Genomic DNA, 16,754 nt, shown 5'->3' with positions numbered 1-16,754 from the left:
TTTTTTTTAGGGACCACCTCACATTTGAATACCCAATAGTGACACCATTCTAAAAACTGCACGCCTCAAGCTACTCAAAACTATTCAAGAAGATTATTAACCCTTCAGGTATTTCACAGGAACTAAAGCAACGTGGAAGGAAAAATGGACATTTTAATTTTTCCAACACAAATTTTCTTTTAGCATCATTTTTTTCATTTTCACATGGGCAACAGGATAAAAAATGGATCCTAAAATTTGTTGGGAAATTTCTCCTGAGTACACCGATACCTCATATGTGGTCATAAACCACTGTTTCGGCGCACGGCAGGGCTCAGAAGGGAAGGAGCACATTTGACTTTTTGAATGGAAAATATGCTGGAATATTTAGCGCTTGCCATGTCACGTTTGGAGAGTTGCTGTGTGCCTAAACACTGGAACCTCCCCACAAGTGACCCCATTTTGGAAACTAGACCCCCCAAGGAACTTATCTAGATGCATAGTGAGCACTTTGAACCCCCAGGTGCTTCACAAATTGATCCGTAAAAAAAAAGAAAATTTTTGTGAAAAGTCTATCTTTTAGCCTCAGTTTTTTCATTTTCATATGGGCAACAGGAAAAATGGATCCTAAAATTTGTTGGGCAATTTCTCCTGAGTACATCGATACCTCATATGTGGTCATAAACCACTGTTTGGGCGTACGGCAGGGTCCGGAAGGGAAGGAGCACCATTTGACTTTTTGAATGGAAAATTAGCTCCAATTGTTATTGGACACCATGTCTTGTTTGGAGAGCCTCTGTGTACCTAAACATTGGAGCTCCCCCACAAGTGACACCATTTTGGAAACTAGACCCCTTAAGGAACTTCTATAGATGTGTAGTGAGCACTTTGAACCCCCAAGTGCTTCACAAAAGTTTATAACGTAGAGCAGTGAAAATAAAAAATCATTTTTTTCCCCTCAAAAAAAAAAATAAAAATGATTTTTAGCCAGCAAATTTTTTTTTCACATGGGTAACAGGATAAATCGGACCCCAAAAGTTGTTGTCCAGTTTGTCCCGAGTACGCTGATACCCCATATGTGGGGGATGACCACTGTTTGGGCACACGTCAGGGCTCGGAAGTGAATAGTGACATTTTGAAATGCTGACTTTGATGGAATGGTCTGTGGGCATCATGCTACATTTGCAAAGCCCCTGATGTATCTGAACTGTGGAAACCCCCCCACAAGTGACCTCATTTTGGAATCTAGACCCCATAAGGAACTTTGCCTAGATGTGTGGTGAGCACCTTGAACCTCCAAGTGCTTCACAGAAGATTAGAACGCACAGCCATGAAAATAAAAAAACATTTTTCCCCTCAAAAAATGATTTTTTAGCTCACAATTTTTTTATTTTCACAAGGGTGACAGGAGAAATTGGACCCCAAAGGTTGTTGTCCAGTTAGTCCCGAGTACGCTGATACCCCATATGTGGGGGGGAACCATTGTTTGGGCACACGTCAGGGCTCGGAATGGAAGTAGTGACGTTTTGAAATGCAGACTTTGATGGAATAGTCTGCGGTTGTCATTACGTTTGCAGAGCCCCTGATATGCCTAAACAGTGGAAACCCCCCACAAGTGACCCCATTTTGGAAACTAGACCTTCCAAGGAACTTATGTAGATGTGTTGTGAGCACTTTGAACCCCCAAGTGCTTCACAGAAGTTAATAATGCAGAGACGTGAAAATGAAAAAATCATTTTTTTTCCACAAAAATAATTTTTTAGCCCCCAATTTTTTTATTTTCCCAAGGGTAACAGGAGAAATTAGTCCCCAAAAGTTGTTGTGCTATTTTTCCTGAGTACGCTGATACCCCATATGTTGGGGTAAACAACTGTTTGGGCACACGTCGGGGCTTGGAAGGGAGGGAGCACCGTTTGACTTTTTGAACGCAAAAATTGGCTGGAATCAATGGTTGCACCATGTCGCGCTTGGAGACCCCTTGATGTGCCTAAACAGTGGAAACCCCTCAATTCTAACTCCAACCCTAACCCCAATTCCAACCCTAACCCTCTCTCCAACCCTAACCCTCTCTCCAACCCTAACCCTCTCTCCAACCCTAACCCTCTCTCCAACCCTAACCCTCTCTCCAACCCTAACCCTCTCTCCAACCCTAACCCTCTCTCCAACCCTAACCCTCTCTCCAACCCTAACACTCTCTCCAACCCTAACACTCTCTCCAACCCTAACACTCTCTCCAACCCTAACACTCTCTCCAACCCTAACACTCTCTCCAACCCTAACACTCTCTCCAACCCTGATGAAATATTACTATCGCTCTGATTGGCTGTTAAAAGTGAACCAGCCAATCAGAGCGATCCTAACCAACCACGTGGGTGCAAAGCCACCCCCCCGGGCTTAGCTGCATGTTGTCCTGTATCTGCGGGTCGGGTGACATCACCGTCATGGGTCGTTTGGGCACGACTTTTCATGACGCCTACGTAGGCGTCATGGATCGTGAAGGGGTTAAAAGGTGTGTTTTTTGTAAATTGCAATAGCTGATTTCCACAGGGAATATATATCATACATACAGCTCTGGCAAAAATTAAGAGACCACTGCACAGTTTTATAAAAATCAGCTTCTCTACATGTCTGACAGCTATTCCATTCCAGGGTCAGCTGAATTCCAACCAGAGTACACCTCATTCTACTTAATGTGCTTCTGATTAGGTGATCACCTGATCCAAATCTTATTTAACGAAGGAAAGTATAAAAAACCTTGCTGTGGTGTTCACAATCTTCTTGCAATAGGACAAGCTGGATGGCAAAACAAGTGCTACTAATATCCCAAAAGTAATAGGAATGAAAAATGGGTATTAGACCTACCGGTAATGTTTCCAGGAGTTCATCCTGACAGCACCATGGAGGACGTCCTCCTCCTCACAGGGACAGGAAAAGCCCACAAGAGGTTAAAAGGTTCTGTCCCACCCCCTCTCCCTCAGTGATTTGACAAGTACCACAGTGTGGATAATGCACGTAAAACTTTAACGATACCATCATATTACAGCATATGACATAACAATGTAGCATTTCATAACAGGGAGGGAACTACCCGTGCTGTCAGGATGGACTCCTGGAAACATTACCGGTAGGTCTAATACCCATTTTCCAGGACGTCCCCCTGAAAGCACCATGGAGAGTACCAAAGCACCTTCCCTGGGGTGGGACTACCGCCTGGAGAACCTTTCTCCCAAATGCGGTTTGCTGACTAGCCATCACATCAAGCTTGTAGTGCTTGCAGAAAGTATTAAGTCTGGCCCAGGTTGCTGCTGTACAGATCTGATCAACCGACGCGCCCGCCCGTTCGGCCCATGAGGCTGAAACTGCCCTGGTAGAGTGGGCCGTTAATCTATCCGGCGGGTTCGCGCCTTCCGCCTGGTAGGCGTCTGAGATTACTGAGGTAATCCATCTGGCGATAGTTGCCTTAGAGGCTTTTTTCCCTCTATTTTTACCCCAAAAGAGGACGAATAGATTTGGGTCAATACGCCAGCTACTTGTGACTTCTAAATAGTTAATAACCGCGCGTCTCACATCCAGTGAGTGAAGACGCTGCTCCTTCTCATTACGGGGATTGTCACAGAATGATGGTAACACTATCTCCGGGTTTATATTTTGACGGGAGCTACTTTTGGGGTAAATGCCGGGTCTAATCTCAAGATTATACAGTCCTCTCTGATCTGGAGACATGGGTCTCTAATGGATAGGGCCTGGATTTCTCCAATTCTCTTGCCGTGGTAATGGCTACGAGGAAGGCCGTTCAGGGGTGAGAGTTGAGATAGGCATCTCCTTACTGGAAATGTAGGGATCCCTACAAAGGAATCTGAGTACCAGGCCAAGGTCCCAAGGCGGGGTGAGCTGCCTAATCATGGGGCGAAGCCGCTGCGTAGCCTTTACAAATCTTACTACCCATGGATGAGATGCTAACGGGTAATCAAAGTAGGAGCTTAAGGCTGAAATCTGAACGTTTAAAGTGCTGGGCTTAAGACCTTTATTAAACCCTGACTGTAGGTAATTTAAAATACTAGGGAGGTCAGGGGTACCCCCCACGAGGTCAGACCTGCCACCGTCCAGACAAAACCTCTTCCAGATCTTTCGGTATATTGCGGCTGTAATCGGCTTCCTGCTGGCCTGTACGGTAGATATGACCTGATCTGATAAGCCCTTTGCCTTTAAGATGTTCCTTTCAGGATCCAAGCCGAGAGGCGAAGTCTTTCAGGATTCTGGTGGCAGATCGGGCCTTGGTGGATGAGGTCTTCCCACGGAGGTAGCTCGACCGGGTTTCCCACTGCCATAGCTCCCAGTAGGGAAAACCAGCTTCTCTTTGGCCAGTATGGAACCACCACTATTAGTTTTGCGCGGTCCTCGCGGATCTTCCTTAACACTGCCGGTATGAGGTGCTGGGAATGTGGACGAGAGGGGTTCTTCCCAGGTCTGGCTCAGGGCGTCCACGCCTTACGGGTGGTCTGCCGGGTTCAGGGAATAAAATCTGGAGACCTTTGAGTTTGAACAGGTCTATACTGGGAGGTTCCCCAACGTTGACACAGTTGACGAAAGATTTCTTCGTTCAGCTCCCATTCTGTCGGGTAGACCTGTTATCTGCTTAGGTAGTCTGCCACCACGTTCTGGGAACTCTCTAGGTGGACTGCTGTTACCGAGAGCACTGTTCTCTGTGCCCAAGAGAAAATTCTTCCTGCTAAGGCCTGGAGCGGTTTGTGCCTGGGTCCTCCCTGATGTTTCAGGAAGGACACTGCTGTTATGTTGTCGTACAGCACCCGGACGTGTCGGTTTCTTAGGATTGGACAGATCCGCTGCAGAGCTGCCCAGACCGCGTAGAGCTCCCTGTAGTTGGAGGATCTGTTTCCGATTTCTGCTGGCCATCTCCCTTGGAAAACCTTCCCTTCTACGTGGGCTCCCCATCCCCACGTACTGGCGTCTGTGGTGAGAACCACGTATGGAGAGGTTGTCCATAATACGCCCAACTGGAGATTTCTGGCCCGTGTCCACCACCGTAATGACTCCCACTCAGGCTCTGACAGCGTTATGGGTCCGTCGAGCGAAGTCTGACTCCTGTTCCATACTGCGAGGATCTGCTTCTGTAACGGTCTCAAGTGGGACTGGGCCCACCTGACACACGGGATGCAGGCCGTCATTAGGCCCACCTGACACACGGGATGCAGGACGTCATTAGGCCCAGAACCTCCATTGCTTCTCTTATGGAGGAGCGATGCTTTAAAAGGTTCCTGGCTCTGTTCTGAACGGTCTTCTGCCTGCACTTGGGTAGCAGGGATATCGTGTCTTTTGAGTCCAAGAGCACTCCAAGGAAGACCTTCCTGCACTCTGGTATAAGGTCTAATTTTTGCCAGTTGATCTTCCAGCCGAGGAACTCCATTAGAGTTGTTGCTCTGTCCCTGTTTCGGATGAGCGCTTCTTCGGATACAGCCACCAGGAGGAAGTCGTCCAAGTACGGGATGATGACGATACCCTGGCTCCACAGGAAGGCCACTACTTCCGCTACCAACTTTGTGAAGATTTGGGGGGGGGCCGAGGCCAGGCCGAATGGAAGGCATTGGAACTGGAAGTGGCAGGTCAGGGTTGGAAATTTGACTGCGAATCTTAGTAAATTCTGGGATGAGGGGTGGATAGTGACCTGATAGTACGCACTCTTCAGGTCGAGAGTGCACATGACCGCGTCCCTGTCTATTAACTGTATTGCGGACTGAATAGATTCCATCCGGAATCTCTTGCACCTGACCCAGTTATTTAGAGCCTTTAAATTTATAATAGTACGGGCCTCGCCGGATGGCTTTGCAATGGAGAACAGGGAGGAGTAGTGTCCCTTTCCCCTTTCTGTCAGGGGAACTGGCACCATAACCTCTGACCTGATCATGTCCTGTATGTCTGCCCACATTGGAGAGTCCACCTGGACTACAGTAGGGGTAATATATCTGTCGGGGGGGGGGGGGGGGGGAAGAGCTCTATACTGTAGCCCTCCGTAATGGTTCTGAGGACCCACTGATTTTGGGTAACTCGGGACCAATTTGTCGCGAAGTCTTCCCCCGATACCTATGGCGTCATTGCCTCCTAGATCTGGAGGTTGATGGAAAAAGGGAGCCCTTGCTTCTCCCACCTTGGCCGTGGGGGCTTCTGTACGAGCCTCTATTAGACCTAACCTGGGTCCTAGAGTCGGTTTGCCTCCTATAGAAGGGCATTCTCCGAAAGGGCTGGGGCCGCTTAGGCTTTTCTTCTGGGAAACCTTTAATTTTTGTCGGACACCAGCTCCAAGATATTATCTAGGGCTGGTCCGAATACTCTTAGACCTGAGAAGGGAGCAGAGCTTTGCTTTAGAAGCATTATCTCCTGACCAAGATTTAAGCCAGACCGCTCTTCGGGCGGCATTAGAGAGGGAGCTATTTCTGGCTGCAAATCTTACTGATTCGACCGACGTATCTGATAGGAACGCTGTGGCCGACTTCATGAGGGGAAGGGAAGCTAGGATCTCTGACCTAGGGGCCTTGTTGATAAGGTGATCCTCCAACTGCCCCAACCACAGAAACATAAATCTGGCCACCGAGGTGGCTGCTATGTTAGCCCTAATAAGGGCCCCCGAGGTCTCCCAAGTTCTTTTTAATAGAACGTCCGCCTTCCTGTCCATCGGGTCCCAGAGACTTGATGAATCCTCGAACGGGATGGCGGTTTTCTTGGTGACCTTGGCTACCGGAACATCGATCTTCAGAACCTCCTCCCATGACCATGTTTCCTCAGGATCAAACGGCAGTCGACCTTTAAAGTCCCGGGATAGCACCAGACGTCTTTACGCCTCCTTCCACTCCTCGCGAATCATTGTCTTGATGTATTCGCTTACGGGGAACACTATCTGGGTTCGAGACACAAGACATCCAAACATTAGGTTCTGTATGGATTGCGGTTTAGGAACTTCCTCCATTTGCATGGTGTTCCTCACCGCCTGGACCAAATCGTCCGTGTCCTCAAGTCTGAACAGGTATTTCCTGCCCTGGTCCTGCCTGTCCGCCGGGATCTATACTTCCTCCTCTGGATCAGAGTCCCGGAAGTCGGACCTCTCCTCCGAGCTTGGCTCAGACACCTCCGCCTCCCACCTAGGACGCTTTCGGCTTGGCCCGGGGCTGGGGGAATCGCCGCTGTGTAAGGCTGCCTCTGGAGGCCTGGACCTCCTCCCGAATCAGGGATCTCATCTCGGCTAGGAGGGACGGCTGCTCTTCTCCTATTACCCTTGACGTGCAGGGCCCGCAGTAGTCGTCTGGCAGCTTTACCCTGCATAAAGGGCATCTGACAGATTTGGATGCGGCCTTGGCTGGGTCCTTGGCCACTGTCGAGGGGGCTGCTGGGGTTCCCTTATCCTATTGACAGAGAATAGGGTAATCAGGCTATTGCCCTGGGACGCAGTGGATGGCATGGGGAGGGAGTTTTGCGCCAAGCGCACTTACCCCTCCGTTCGTCTGCTCTGTGTCCATCCTCCTTGCGCTTCCAGAGACGCAAGGCTCCTGGAGCGCGCGGCGACATTCAAAACCGGCACGTGACGTCACCGGAAGTGACGCGCATTCTCTGCGATAGGCCAGGAATCTCTCCGGCCACTTCCTCCTATGCGCCCCGCCTCCTGATGCCGGCGCCCTCCCGACCAGCTGCCTGCGGGGGACCGGCCTTTACCACCCAGGCGGCCATGCTTGGAGTCGAGAGCCCCCCACCGGGAGGAGCGGCTCACTCCAGGAGCGACATCCTGCTCCTGGCCTTTGGGGCAGAGGGACTCCCCACCGGAGAGTTTCGGCCCTGGGCGTCTTCACAGGGGGAAGGATTGGACCAGCCGCACGATCCCCCTGAGCCCGGTGAGTACTGCTGCGCTTCCTCTCGCGTGTCCCTCCATGCAGGGACAGGAAAAACACTGAGGGAGAGGGGGTGGGACGGAACCTTTTAACCTCTCGTGTGCTTTTCCTGTCCCTGTAAGGAGGAGGAGGACGTCCTCCATGGTGCTGTCAGGGGGACGTCCTGGAAAAATAACTTTTAACCATACCAAAGGAGGTGAAAAGAAACGTCATGAGTGAGGGAAAGGAGGGCTCAATTCTGGCTTTACTATGAGAGGGATACAGCGTCATGTTGCCTCCATCCTTAAAATATCTAAGACGGCAGTCCATTACAAGAAGGTCAAGCAGCAGACATTGGGAACAACAAAGCTAATGACCGGCAGAGGGCAAAAACGACTCTCCACTGACCGGGATGACCGTCATCTTATTCGAATGTCACTCAGCAACCGCAGGATGACATCAAGTCACCTACAAAAGGAATGGCAACTGGGTGAAGTGCACGGCAAGAACAGTTCGTAACAGGCTCCAAGGCAGGTCCCAATTCATGTAAAGATAGAAAAAAGCCTTTCATCAATGAGAAGCAAAGGAGAGCCAGGCTAAAGTTTGCCACAGATCAAATTTTTTAATTTTTGTACCAAGAGTGGCATAAGGTCACCCAAAAACAGTGTGAAATACTTGTGGAAAGCATGCCAACATGCATGAAAGCTCTGATTAAAAACCATGGTTATTCCACAAAATATTGATTTCTGAACTCTGAGTTAAAACATTAGTATTTTGTTTCTAAATGATTATGAACTTGCTTTCTTAGCATTATTTGAGGTCTGCAAGCACTGCATTGGTTATTTTGACGAGCTCTCATTTTCTGAAAATAAATAAAAAATTCAGTGCTTGGAAATTCGACGACATGTCAGTAGTTTATAGAATAAAAGAGCAATTTACATCTTACTCAAAAATATGCCTATAAAGAGAAAAATCAAACAAACTTATAATTTTGCAGTGGTCTCTTAATTTTTGCCAGAGCTGTGTGTGTGGATATATATATATATACATATATATATATATATATATATATATTATACACATACATACACACACACACAATATACTGTATATGTACAGTATATTACACAATATACAATATATGTATATACTGTATCTGTATATACACAATATACTGTATATGTATCTCCAATATAATTATACACTGCTTTTTGGAACACCTTAAACAGAATATAACTCCAAATAAATCAAAGCTTCTGTGGAGTCAAACTGTCCACTTATGAAGCAACACTGATTGACAATCAACTTCACATACTGTTGTGCAAATGGAATAGACAACAGATGGAAATTATTGGCAATTATCTAGACACCCTCAATAAAGGAGCAGTTCTGCAGGTGGAGACCACATCTCAGTACCAATGCTTTCTGGCTGATGTTGGTTCTGCTTTCACACTCGTGGTAGCATAAGACGGACTCTACAACCCACAAAAGTGGCTCAGCTAGTGCAGCTCATCCAGGATGACACATCAATGCGAGCTGTAGCAAGAAGGTTTGCTGTGTCAGTCACCGCAGTGTCCAGAGACGCTACCAAGAGACAGGCCAGTACACCAGGAGACGTGGAGGGGGCCGTAGGAGGGTAACAACCTAGCAGCAGGACCGCTTCCTCAGCCTTTGTGCAAGGAGAAGCACTGCCAGAGCCCTGCAAAATGACCTCCAGCAGGCCACAAATGTGCATGTGTCTGGACAAAAAATGCAGTGCTTGCAGACCTCAAATAATAAGTTCATAATCATTTAGAAACAATACTGTTTTAACTCAGGTAGAGTTCAGAAATCAATATTTTGTGGAATAACCATGATTTTTAATCACAGCTTTCCTGCATCTTGGCATGCTTTCCACCAGTCTTTTACACTGCTTGTGTGACCTTATGCCACTCCTGGTACAAAAATGTAAGTTCTTCTTTGTTTGATGGCTTGTGACTATCTTCTTCTTGATTACATTCCAGAGGTTTTCTATGGGGTTCAGGTCTGGAGATTGGGCTGGCCATGGCAGGGATTTGATGTGGTGATCCTTCATTGTCCTGCTGGAAAAAAAAACAGTCCTCAGAGTTGGGGAACATTGCCTGAGCAGAAGGAATCGACTGTTTTTCCAGGATAACGTTGTATGTGGCTTGATTCCTACGACCTTTGCAAAGATTAACATGCCCAATTCCAGCCTTGCTGAAGCATCCCCAGATCATCACCGATCCTCCACCAAATTTCACAGTGGGTGCAAGACACTGTAGCTTGTACGCCTCCTCTCCAGGTCTCCGTCTAACCATTAGACTACCAGGTGTTGGGCAAAGCTGAAAATTAGACTCAGAGAAAATTATCTTGCTCCAGTTCTCTATGGTACAATCCTTATGGTCTTTGGCAAACTTCAGCCTGGCTCTCCTTTGCTTCTCATTGATGAAAGGCTTTTTTTCTAGCTTTACATGACTTGAGCCCTGCCTCTAGGAGCCTGTTAAGAACTGTTCTTGTCGTGCACTTCACTCCAGCTTCCAATTCTTTTGATGTCATCCTGCGGTTTCCGAGTGACATTGAGCCCGATTTGCCTCTGCATCACTGGCCAATGATTGTTTAAATAGCTCCTTAGCCAGTTGCCCATCACCCCTGGACTAAGCTTTCAAAGCAAAATGCGTGTCTGGTGTATAGTGGGCACCTGCATACCTACACTGTGTGGTAACCATGCATTGCTTCACTTTATTCTTTTCATGTACTGCCTATACCTGTTTCATTAGGACTTATAATCCAGTATCTGTGACACTGTCTTATTATTCCCGGTCCCCGCTATATACAGGGATATATTTTATGTATAATTCAACTTGGTGGTTTCCTATTATTTTTACAGCACATGCACTTTATGTATTCATAAATATATGGACACCTTGTGTATATATAGGTACTGAATACCCTCCTAGGATCAGGCAACTGAGACATTTGTGATACGTACACATTGATTTGTTCCTGTCTCTATGTATCCCCCGTGTGCTTTACTTAATGGTGTGTGTGTGTGTGTGTGTGTGTGTGTGTGTGTATATATTTTTAAATATGCTTAAATAAAATATATATTTTTAGCCCATTCAGGAAGAGTTGTCCTATCTCAGTGTTTGCTTCAATTGGTTTCCCTTTCTGTGGGCCTCTATTGGGATTGTAGGTTTTCTTTTGATGCTAGGATCCTTTAGGTGGTCAAAGTCTCATTCCTTTTTTAAAGAGAATTACAAATTAGTGATGTTATCCAAATATTACACAAATTGAGAGGGTGTGGAATTGTTTTTGTTCTAGCATTTAATAAAAGTATACTAATAAAGAATGACCAAGTTTAAAAATGCTTATTGAGTTTCTCTGTTATCTTGTTTAGCAATTCGTTTCATAAAAGGATGTAACATTGGATGCAGGAGAGAGGATGCATCAAATCTCTGTTAGCGTGTACTCCGACAGGTTGCTGCTCCCCAGTTGCTTTCTCCCGAGTATGCCGATAGCCCATAATGTGGGAGAAAACTACTGTTTGGGAGCACAGCAGTGCTCGGAAGGGAGGGAGAGCCATTTTTGCCTTATTTTTTATTTTACGGTGCTCACTAAACTGGTTAACTAGTGGGACAGCTTTATAGTTCAGGTAGTAATGGATGCGGCACTATTTTTCATTTTTATTTTTCTAATTTTTTTTCCCCCATGTTTCTTTGTCCCACTATGGGATTTTCATTTTTTGCAGGCCGATGGCTTGTATAGCATAGGGATGCAGAAGCATCCCTATGCTATGCAAGTGGTCAGCGCTGCACTGACAGGCAAACTTGCTTCATCATGATTTGAGCACGATCAAGCAACTTTGCAAGCTCTGCTGACACGGATGTCGCCAAGACAACATTGAGTCATCATGGCAACGATCAGGACTCGCAATGATGTCGCATGGTTTCCGATCCAAGGGCAGGGAGGCTTTCCTCCCTCTGCCTGCTCCCAAAATGCTGCAGTCTAATCTGATAGCAGCATTTTGGGGGGGGTGTTAAAGTGCTGGGAGCTGTGCGGGCTCCCTACTGGCACTAAGTGCTGGGTGTCAGCTGTCAGAATCAACTGACACCCAGCAGCATCTGTGCACGCAGAATCACCTGCACATATCCATACATCCCAGGTCGACAAGTACTAGGCGATCTGGACGTATGGATAAGTCTAAAGGTAGGTCGGAAAGTGGTTAATATTTCCAAAATGGTTTTATTAAAAAAACAAAAAACAAACAAACATACTTATTCAGTCTCCCATGACAGCACCACGAGAGGGGGGATCCGCTCTTTGGTGACAGGAAACCTATAGACATAAAAGGGCAGCACCTCTCTCCGGCATCAGTTGGTTTCCTGTCCCTGACAGGGGAACCTCTTCAGATGTGCCTTGTGAAGAAGGTAGAAGATATGCCCAGGCCTGGCAGGTCAGCTCAGGCAGCGGGGGGCCCCTGCCTCGGCCTGTCCAGTGTGCTGGAAGCACCACATGGCAGGGGGAACTGCAGGTGTAGGCGACAGCAGTGGGAAGCAGCCTCCGGGGAGCAGCAGCAGAAATCACCAGAGCAGCAGCAACAGCTTACAGAGAAGCCCCATGTACAGTGCCTTGCGAAAGTATTTGGCCCCCCTGGAACTTTTCAACCTTTTCCCACATATCATGCTTCCAACATAAAGATATCAAACGTAAATTTTTGGTGAAGAAACTAGTGGGACACAATTGTGAAGGTGAACAAAATGTATTGGTTATTTTAAATTTTTGTGGAAATTCAAAATCTGAAAAGTGGGGCGTGCAATATTATTCAGCCCGTTTACTTTCAGTGCAGCAAACTCACTCCAGAAGTTCATTGTGGATCTCTGAATGATCCAATGTTGTCCTAAATGACTAATGATAAATATAATCCACCTGTGTGTAATCAAGTCTCCGTACAAATGCACCTGCTCTGTAATAGTCTCAGGGTTCTGTTTGAAGCAGAGAGCATCATGAAGACCAAGGAACACAACAGGCAGGTCCGTGATACTGTTGTGAAGTTTAAAGCCGGATTTGGATACAAAATGATTTCAAAAACTTTAAAATATCCCAAGGAGCACTGTGCAAGCGATCATATTGAAATGGAAGGAGTATCATACCACTGCAAATCTACCAAGACCCGACCGTCCCTCTAAACTTTCATCTCAAACAAGGAGAAGACTGATCAGAGATGCAGCCAAGAGGCCCATGATCACTCTGGATGAACTGCAGAGATCTACATCTGAGGTGGGACAGACTGTCAATAGAACAACAAGGAGTTGTACACTGCACAAATCTGGCCTTTATGGAAGAGTGGCAAGAAGAAAGCCATTTCTCAAAGATATCCATAAAAAGTGTTTAAAGTTTGCAACAAGCCACCTGGGAGACACAAACATGTGGAAGAAGGTGCTCTGGTCAGATGAAACCAAAATTGAACTTTTTGACAACAATGCCAAACGATATGTTTGGCGTAAAGGCAACACAACTCATCACCTTGAACACACCATCCCAACTGTCAAACATGGTGGTAGCAGCATCATGGTTTGGGCCTGCTTTTCTTCAGCTGGGACAGGATAGATGGTTAACATTGATGGGAAGATGGATGGAGCCAAATACAGGACCATTCTTAAAGAAAACCTGTTGGTGTCTGCAAAAGACCTGAGACTGGGACGGAGATTTGTCTTCCAACAAAACAATGATCCCAAACATAAAGCAAAATCTACAATGGAATAGTTCACAAATAAACATATCCAGGTGTTAGAATGTCCAAGTCAAAGTCCAGACCTGAATCCAATCAAGAATCTGTGGAAAGAGCTGAAAACTGCCGTTCACAAAACGAGCTCCATCAAACCTCACTGAGCTCGAGCTGTTTGCCAAGGAAGAATGGGCAAGAATTTCAGTCTCTTGATGTACAAAACTGATAAGAGACATACTCCAAGCGACTTGCAGCTGTAATTGCAGCAAAAGTTGGGCAACAAAGTATTAAGTTAAAGAGGCCGAATAATATTGCACACCCCACTTTTCAGTTTTTGAGTTTCCACAAAAATGTAAAATAACCAATAAATTTTGTTCAACTTCACAATTGTGTCCCACTTGTTGATTCTTCACCAAAAATTTACATTTGGTATCTTTATGTTTGAAGCACGACATGTGGGAAAAGGTTGAAAAGTTCCAGGGGGCCGAATACTTTCACTGTAAAGGTCACCTAGAGGCGGTCTAGTGGCAGTAGTTGCGCTGGCAGCTTTAAATCCAGAAGTCTAGGCTGGACAAGTCCTCAGGCTGTAAAGATGAACCATCGGCTGAGAATGACTCCCCCACGGATTACGGTATCACTCAGCTGCACGTCATGGGTAAGTGATCTCAGAGAAAGTTCACTTGATGATGTACTTTTTCCTTCTTTCCTCCCCCTCCTTATTTTGTCAGGGGGAAAAGTGTGCCACTAAAACCAAGCACAAGGAGTGTGCCGAGTGTGGAGTACCCACTGCTGGATGGCTATGAGAGGAAGCTGTGCTGGCTATGCTTACAGCACTTAGTGGCTGAGGAGACCCCAGACATTACCTCCAGCTTAAGTGAGATGGTCAGACAGAAGGTCAAGGGTTCACTGAAGTCCCTATCCCAGGAAATAGGGTTCATGAGGAAAGAGCCCAGATCCCCGGTGTCAGTTTCAGAGAGTGAATCGGGTGAGCTAATGTCAGATTAATCTCCCTCATCATCAGAAGCCAGATCAAGTGGTCCCTGTTTCCCGCTAGACCGGGTAAATCGGCAGTAAACAATACTATGGGTATTGAAGAGCCCCGGTCAGAGAGGTCCATGCAGGACATGATGTTTAAAAGACTAGACCGGAAAGTTCATAGGTCCTTTCCCGTAATTGATAAAATCAACTGCCTGATTACACGAGAATGGAAAAAGCCCGAGAGGAAGGCTTCTCTACCTCCAGCATTTAAAAGAAGATACCCATTCGAAGAGTCTGCATCATCCGCATGGGATAAAGGCCCCAAAACTAGATGCGGCTGTCGCTAAGGCGTGTAAAAGGACCTCCCTACCGTTTGAAGACTTGGGGAGTTTAAAAGACCCGCTAGACAGAAAGGCCGACAGGTTTCTAAAGGGTTCTTGGGAAACGTCTGCGGGGTCCTTCAGACCAGCAATAGCAGTCACTTGCACAACCCGGTCATTAATGGTATGGCTAGGCCACCTAGAGGAGCAGCTTAAAGACAAGGTCTCTTAGACGACATCCTATTCTCCCTTTCTATGATCCAGGGAACGGCTGCCTATCAGATGCGCCAGCAAATTCCGTAAAGTTAGCAGCAAGGTCGGCGGCCTTTTCAAAGCCTTACGGCTGAAGTGTTGGCCGGGGGACATGCAGGCCAGATGAAAACTGTGCAGCATTCCATGTGAAGGGGTGCATTTGTTTGGCCCAGTAGTGAATGAACTGTTGGAGAAGGCAGGTGACAGTAAGAAGTGATTCCCTTCCTTAGGAAGACCATCACACAGGCGTAACTTCAGTAGGAGGTGGTCCGACCGTAGAAGGTTGGCTAGGGAGAAGATCAGATTCGATAGTAACAAGAAAAAAGGTAGAGGATATATGTTCAGTTTCTCCCGTGACCGCAGAAAACTACAATGACTGCCGGACCAGTTGGGGGGCAGGCTATTGGCCTTCCCACCTAGTCAATGATTTTGAATAGTACATGGATTCTCAGTGTCGTCAAAATAGGACTTAGATTTGAATTTCAAAGGACACCTCAGGATAAGTTTCTGCCAACACCAATCCGTTCTTCACTTGCAGAACAACTGGCGCTGGAATCTGAGGTCCAGGAACTACAGACTAAGGGGGTATTGGTTCAAGTTCCTGCGGTTCAAATAGGTAAGGGGTTCTATTCCCCCCTCTTCCTGGTTAAGACAGACCAGACAGCTCCTTCCGTACTATCAATTTGAAAAGCCTAGATTCCTGCTGATCCGTTTTTTTCAAGATGGAGTCTGTAAAATCAGCAATAAAGCTGCTCTTTAACAATTGTTTCGTGGTAGTCTTAGATTTTAAAGACGCCTACTATCATGTTCTGACACATACAGACCATCAGCAGTATCGAGTGGCAGTTTCGCTGGGAGGGGTAATAAATCACTTCCAGTTCAGCGCACTTCCTTTTGGGGTTGCTATTGCTCCTCGTATCATCACTAAGATAATAGCAGAAGTTATGGCACATCTACATGAGCAGGACATACTAGTGATTCCCTATCTGGATGACCTGTTAATTGTGGGCCACTCAGACCTACACTGCACTGCCCAGTTGAAAAAAGTAATATCGTCCTTGCAGGAATTGGGGTGGCTTATTAATTTTAAGAAATCACGGTTACAGCTCCTGGGGGTGCAGGAGATCCTGGGTCTTGTCCTAGACTCTAGAATTCAGGAATGTTGCCTACCAGAGTCAAAGGTGGACAGCATCTGACGACAGGTGCTCAGGGCAGTGAATAATCCATCAATCACTGAGAGGAGCAATGTCACTGTTAGGCTCACTCACATCATGTATTCCGGCGGTTCTTTGGGCCCAATTCCACACTAGAACCCTGCAGTGGGATATTTTGTACAATGCTCGTCATCTAGAGGGATTGCTAGAAAGTAAATTTTCTTAATCCCCTGCTTCCATACAATCCTTACATTGGTGGTTACATTTACCAAACCTATGTAGGGGAGTTCCCTGGATAAATCATATCTCGAGTAGTGACTACAGATGCTAGCCCCAAGGGCTGAGGGGCGCACATGGGAGACATGTGGGTCCAGGGGGTATGGACACAGACTGAGCAGGGATCATCATCTGACTTGAAGGAACTGTTAGCCGTAGAGCCGGCTGCAAGTAGTTTCCTTATGTCCTTACAGAGCCG

At 46.7% G+C, this 16,754-nt stretch overlaps 1 protein-coding gene across 2 annotated transcripts in view; it reads right to left on the bottom strand.

The window, feature by feature from the left end:
• The window catches only part of OGT (O-linked N-acetylglucosamine (GlcNAc) transferase), a 118,371-nt gene that overhangs the window by 74,891 nt on the left and 26,726 nt on the right, over nt 1-16,754 (bottom strand). The window lies entirely within an intron of this gene.

The sequence above is a fragment of the Dendrobates tinctorius genome, unplaced genomic scaffold, assembly GCF_039654945.1.
Source record: "Dendrobates tinctorius isolate UK_male_01 unplaced genomic scaffold, ASM3965494v1 ptg000231l, whole genome shotgun sequence".
Classification (NCBI taxonomy): domain Eukaryota; kingdom Metazoa; phylum Chordata; class Amphibia; order Anura; family Dendrobatidae; genus Dendrobates; species Dendrobates tinctorius.
Note: the sequence above shows the minus strand (reverse complement) of the source record. Positions and strands in the feature narration are given on the sequence as shown.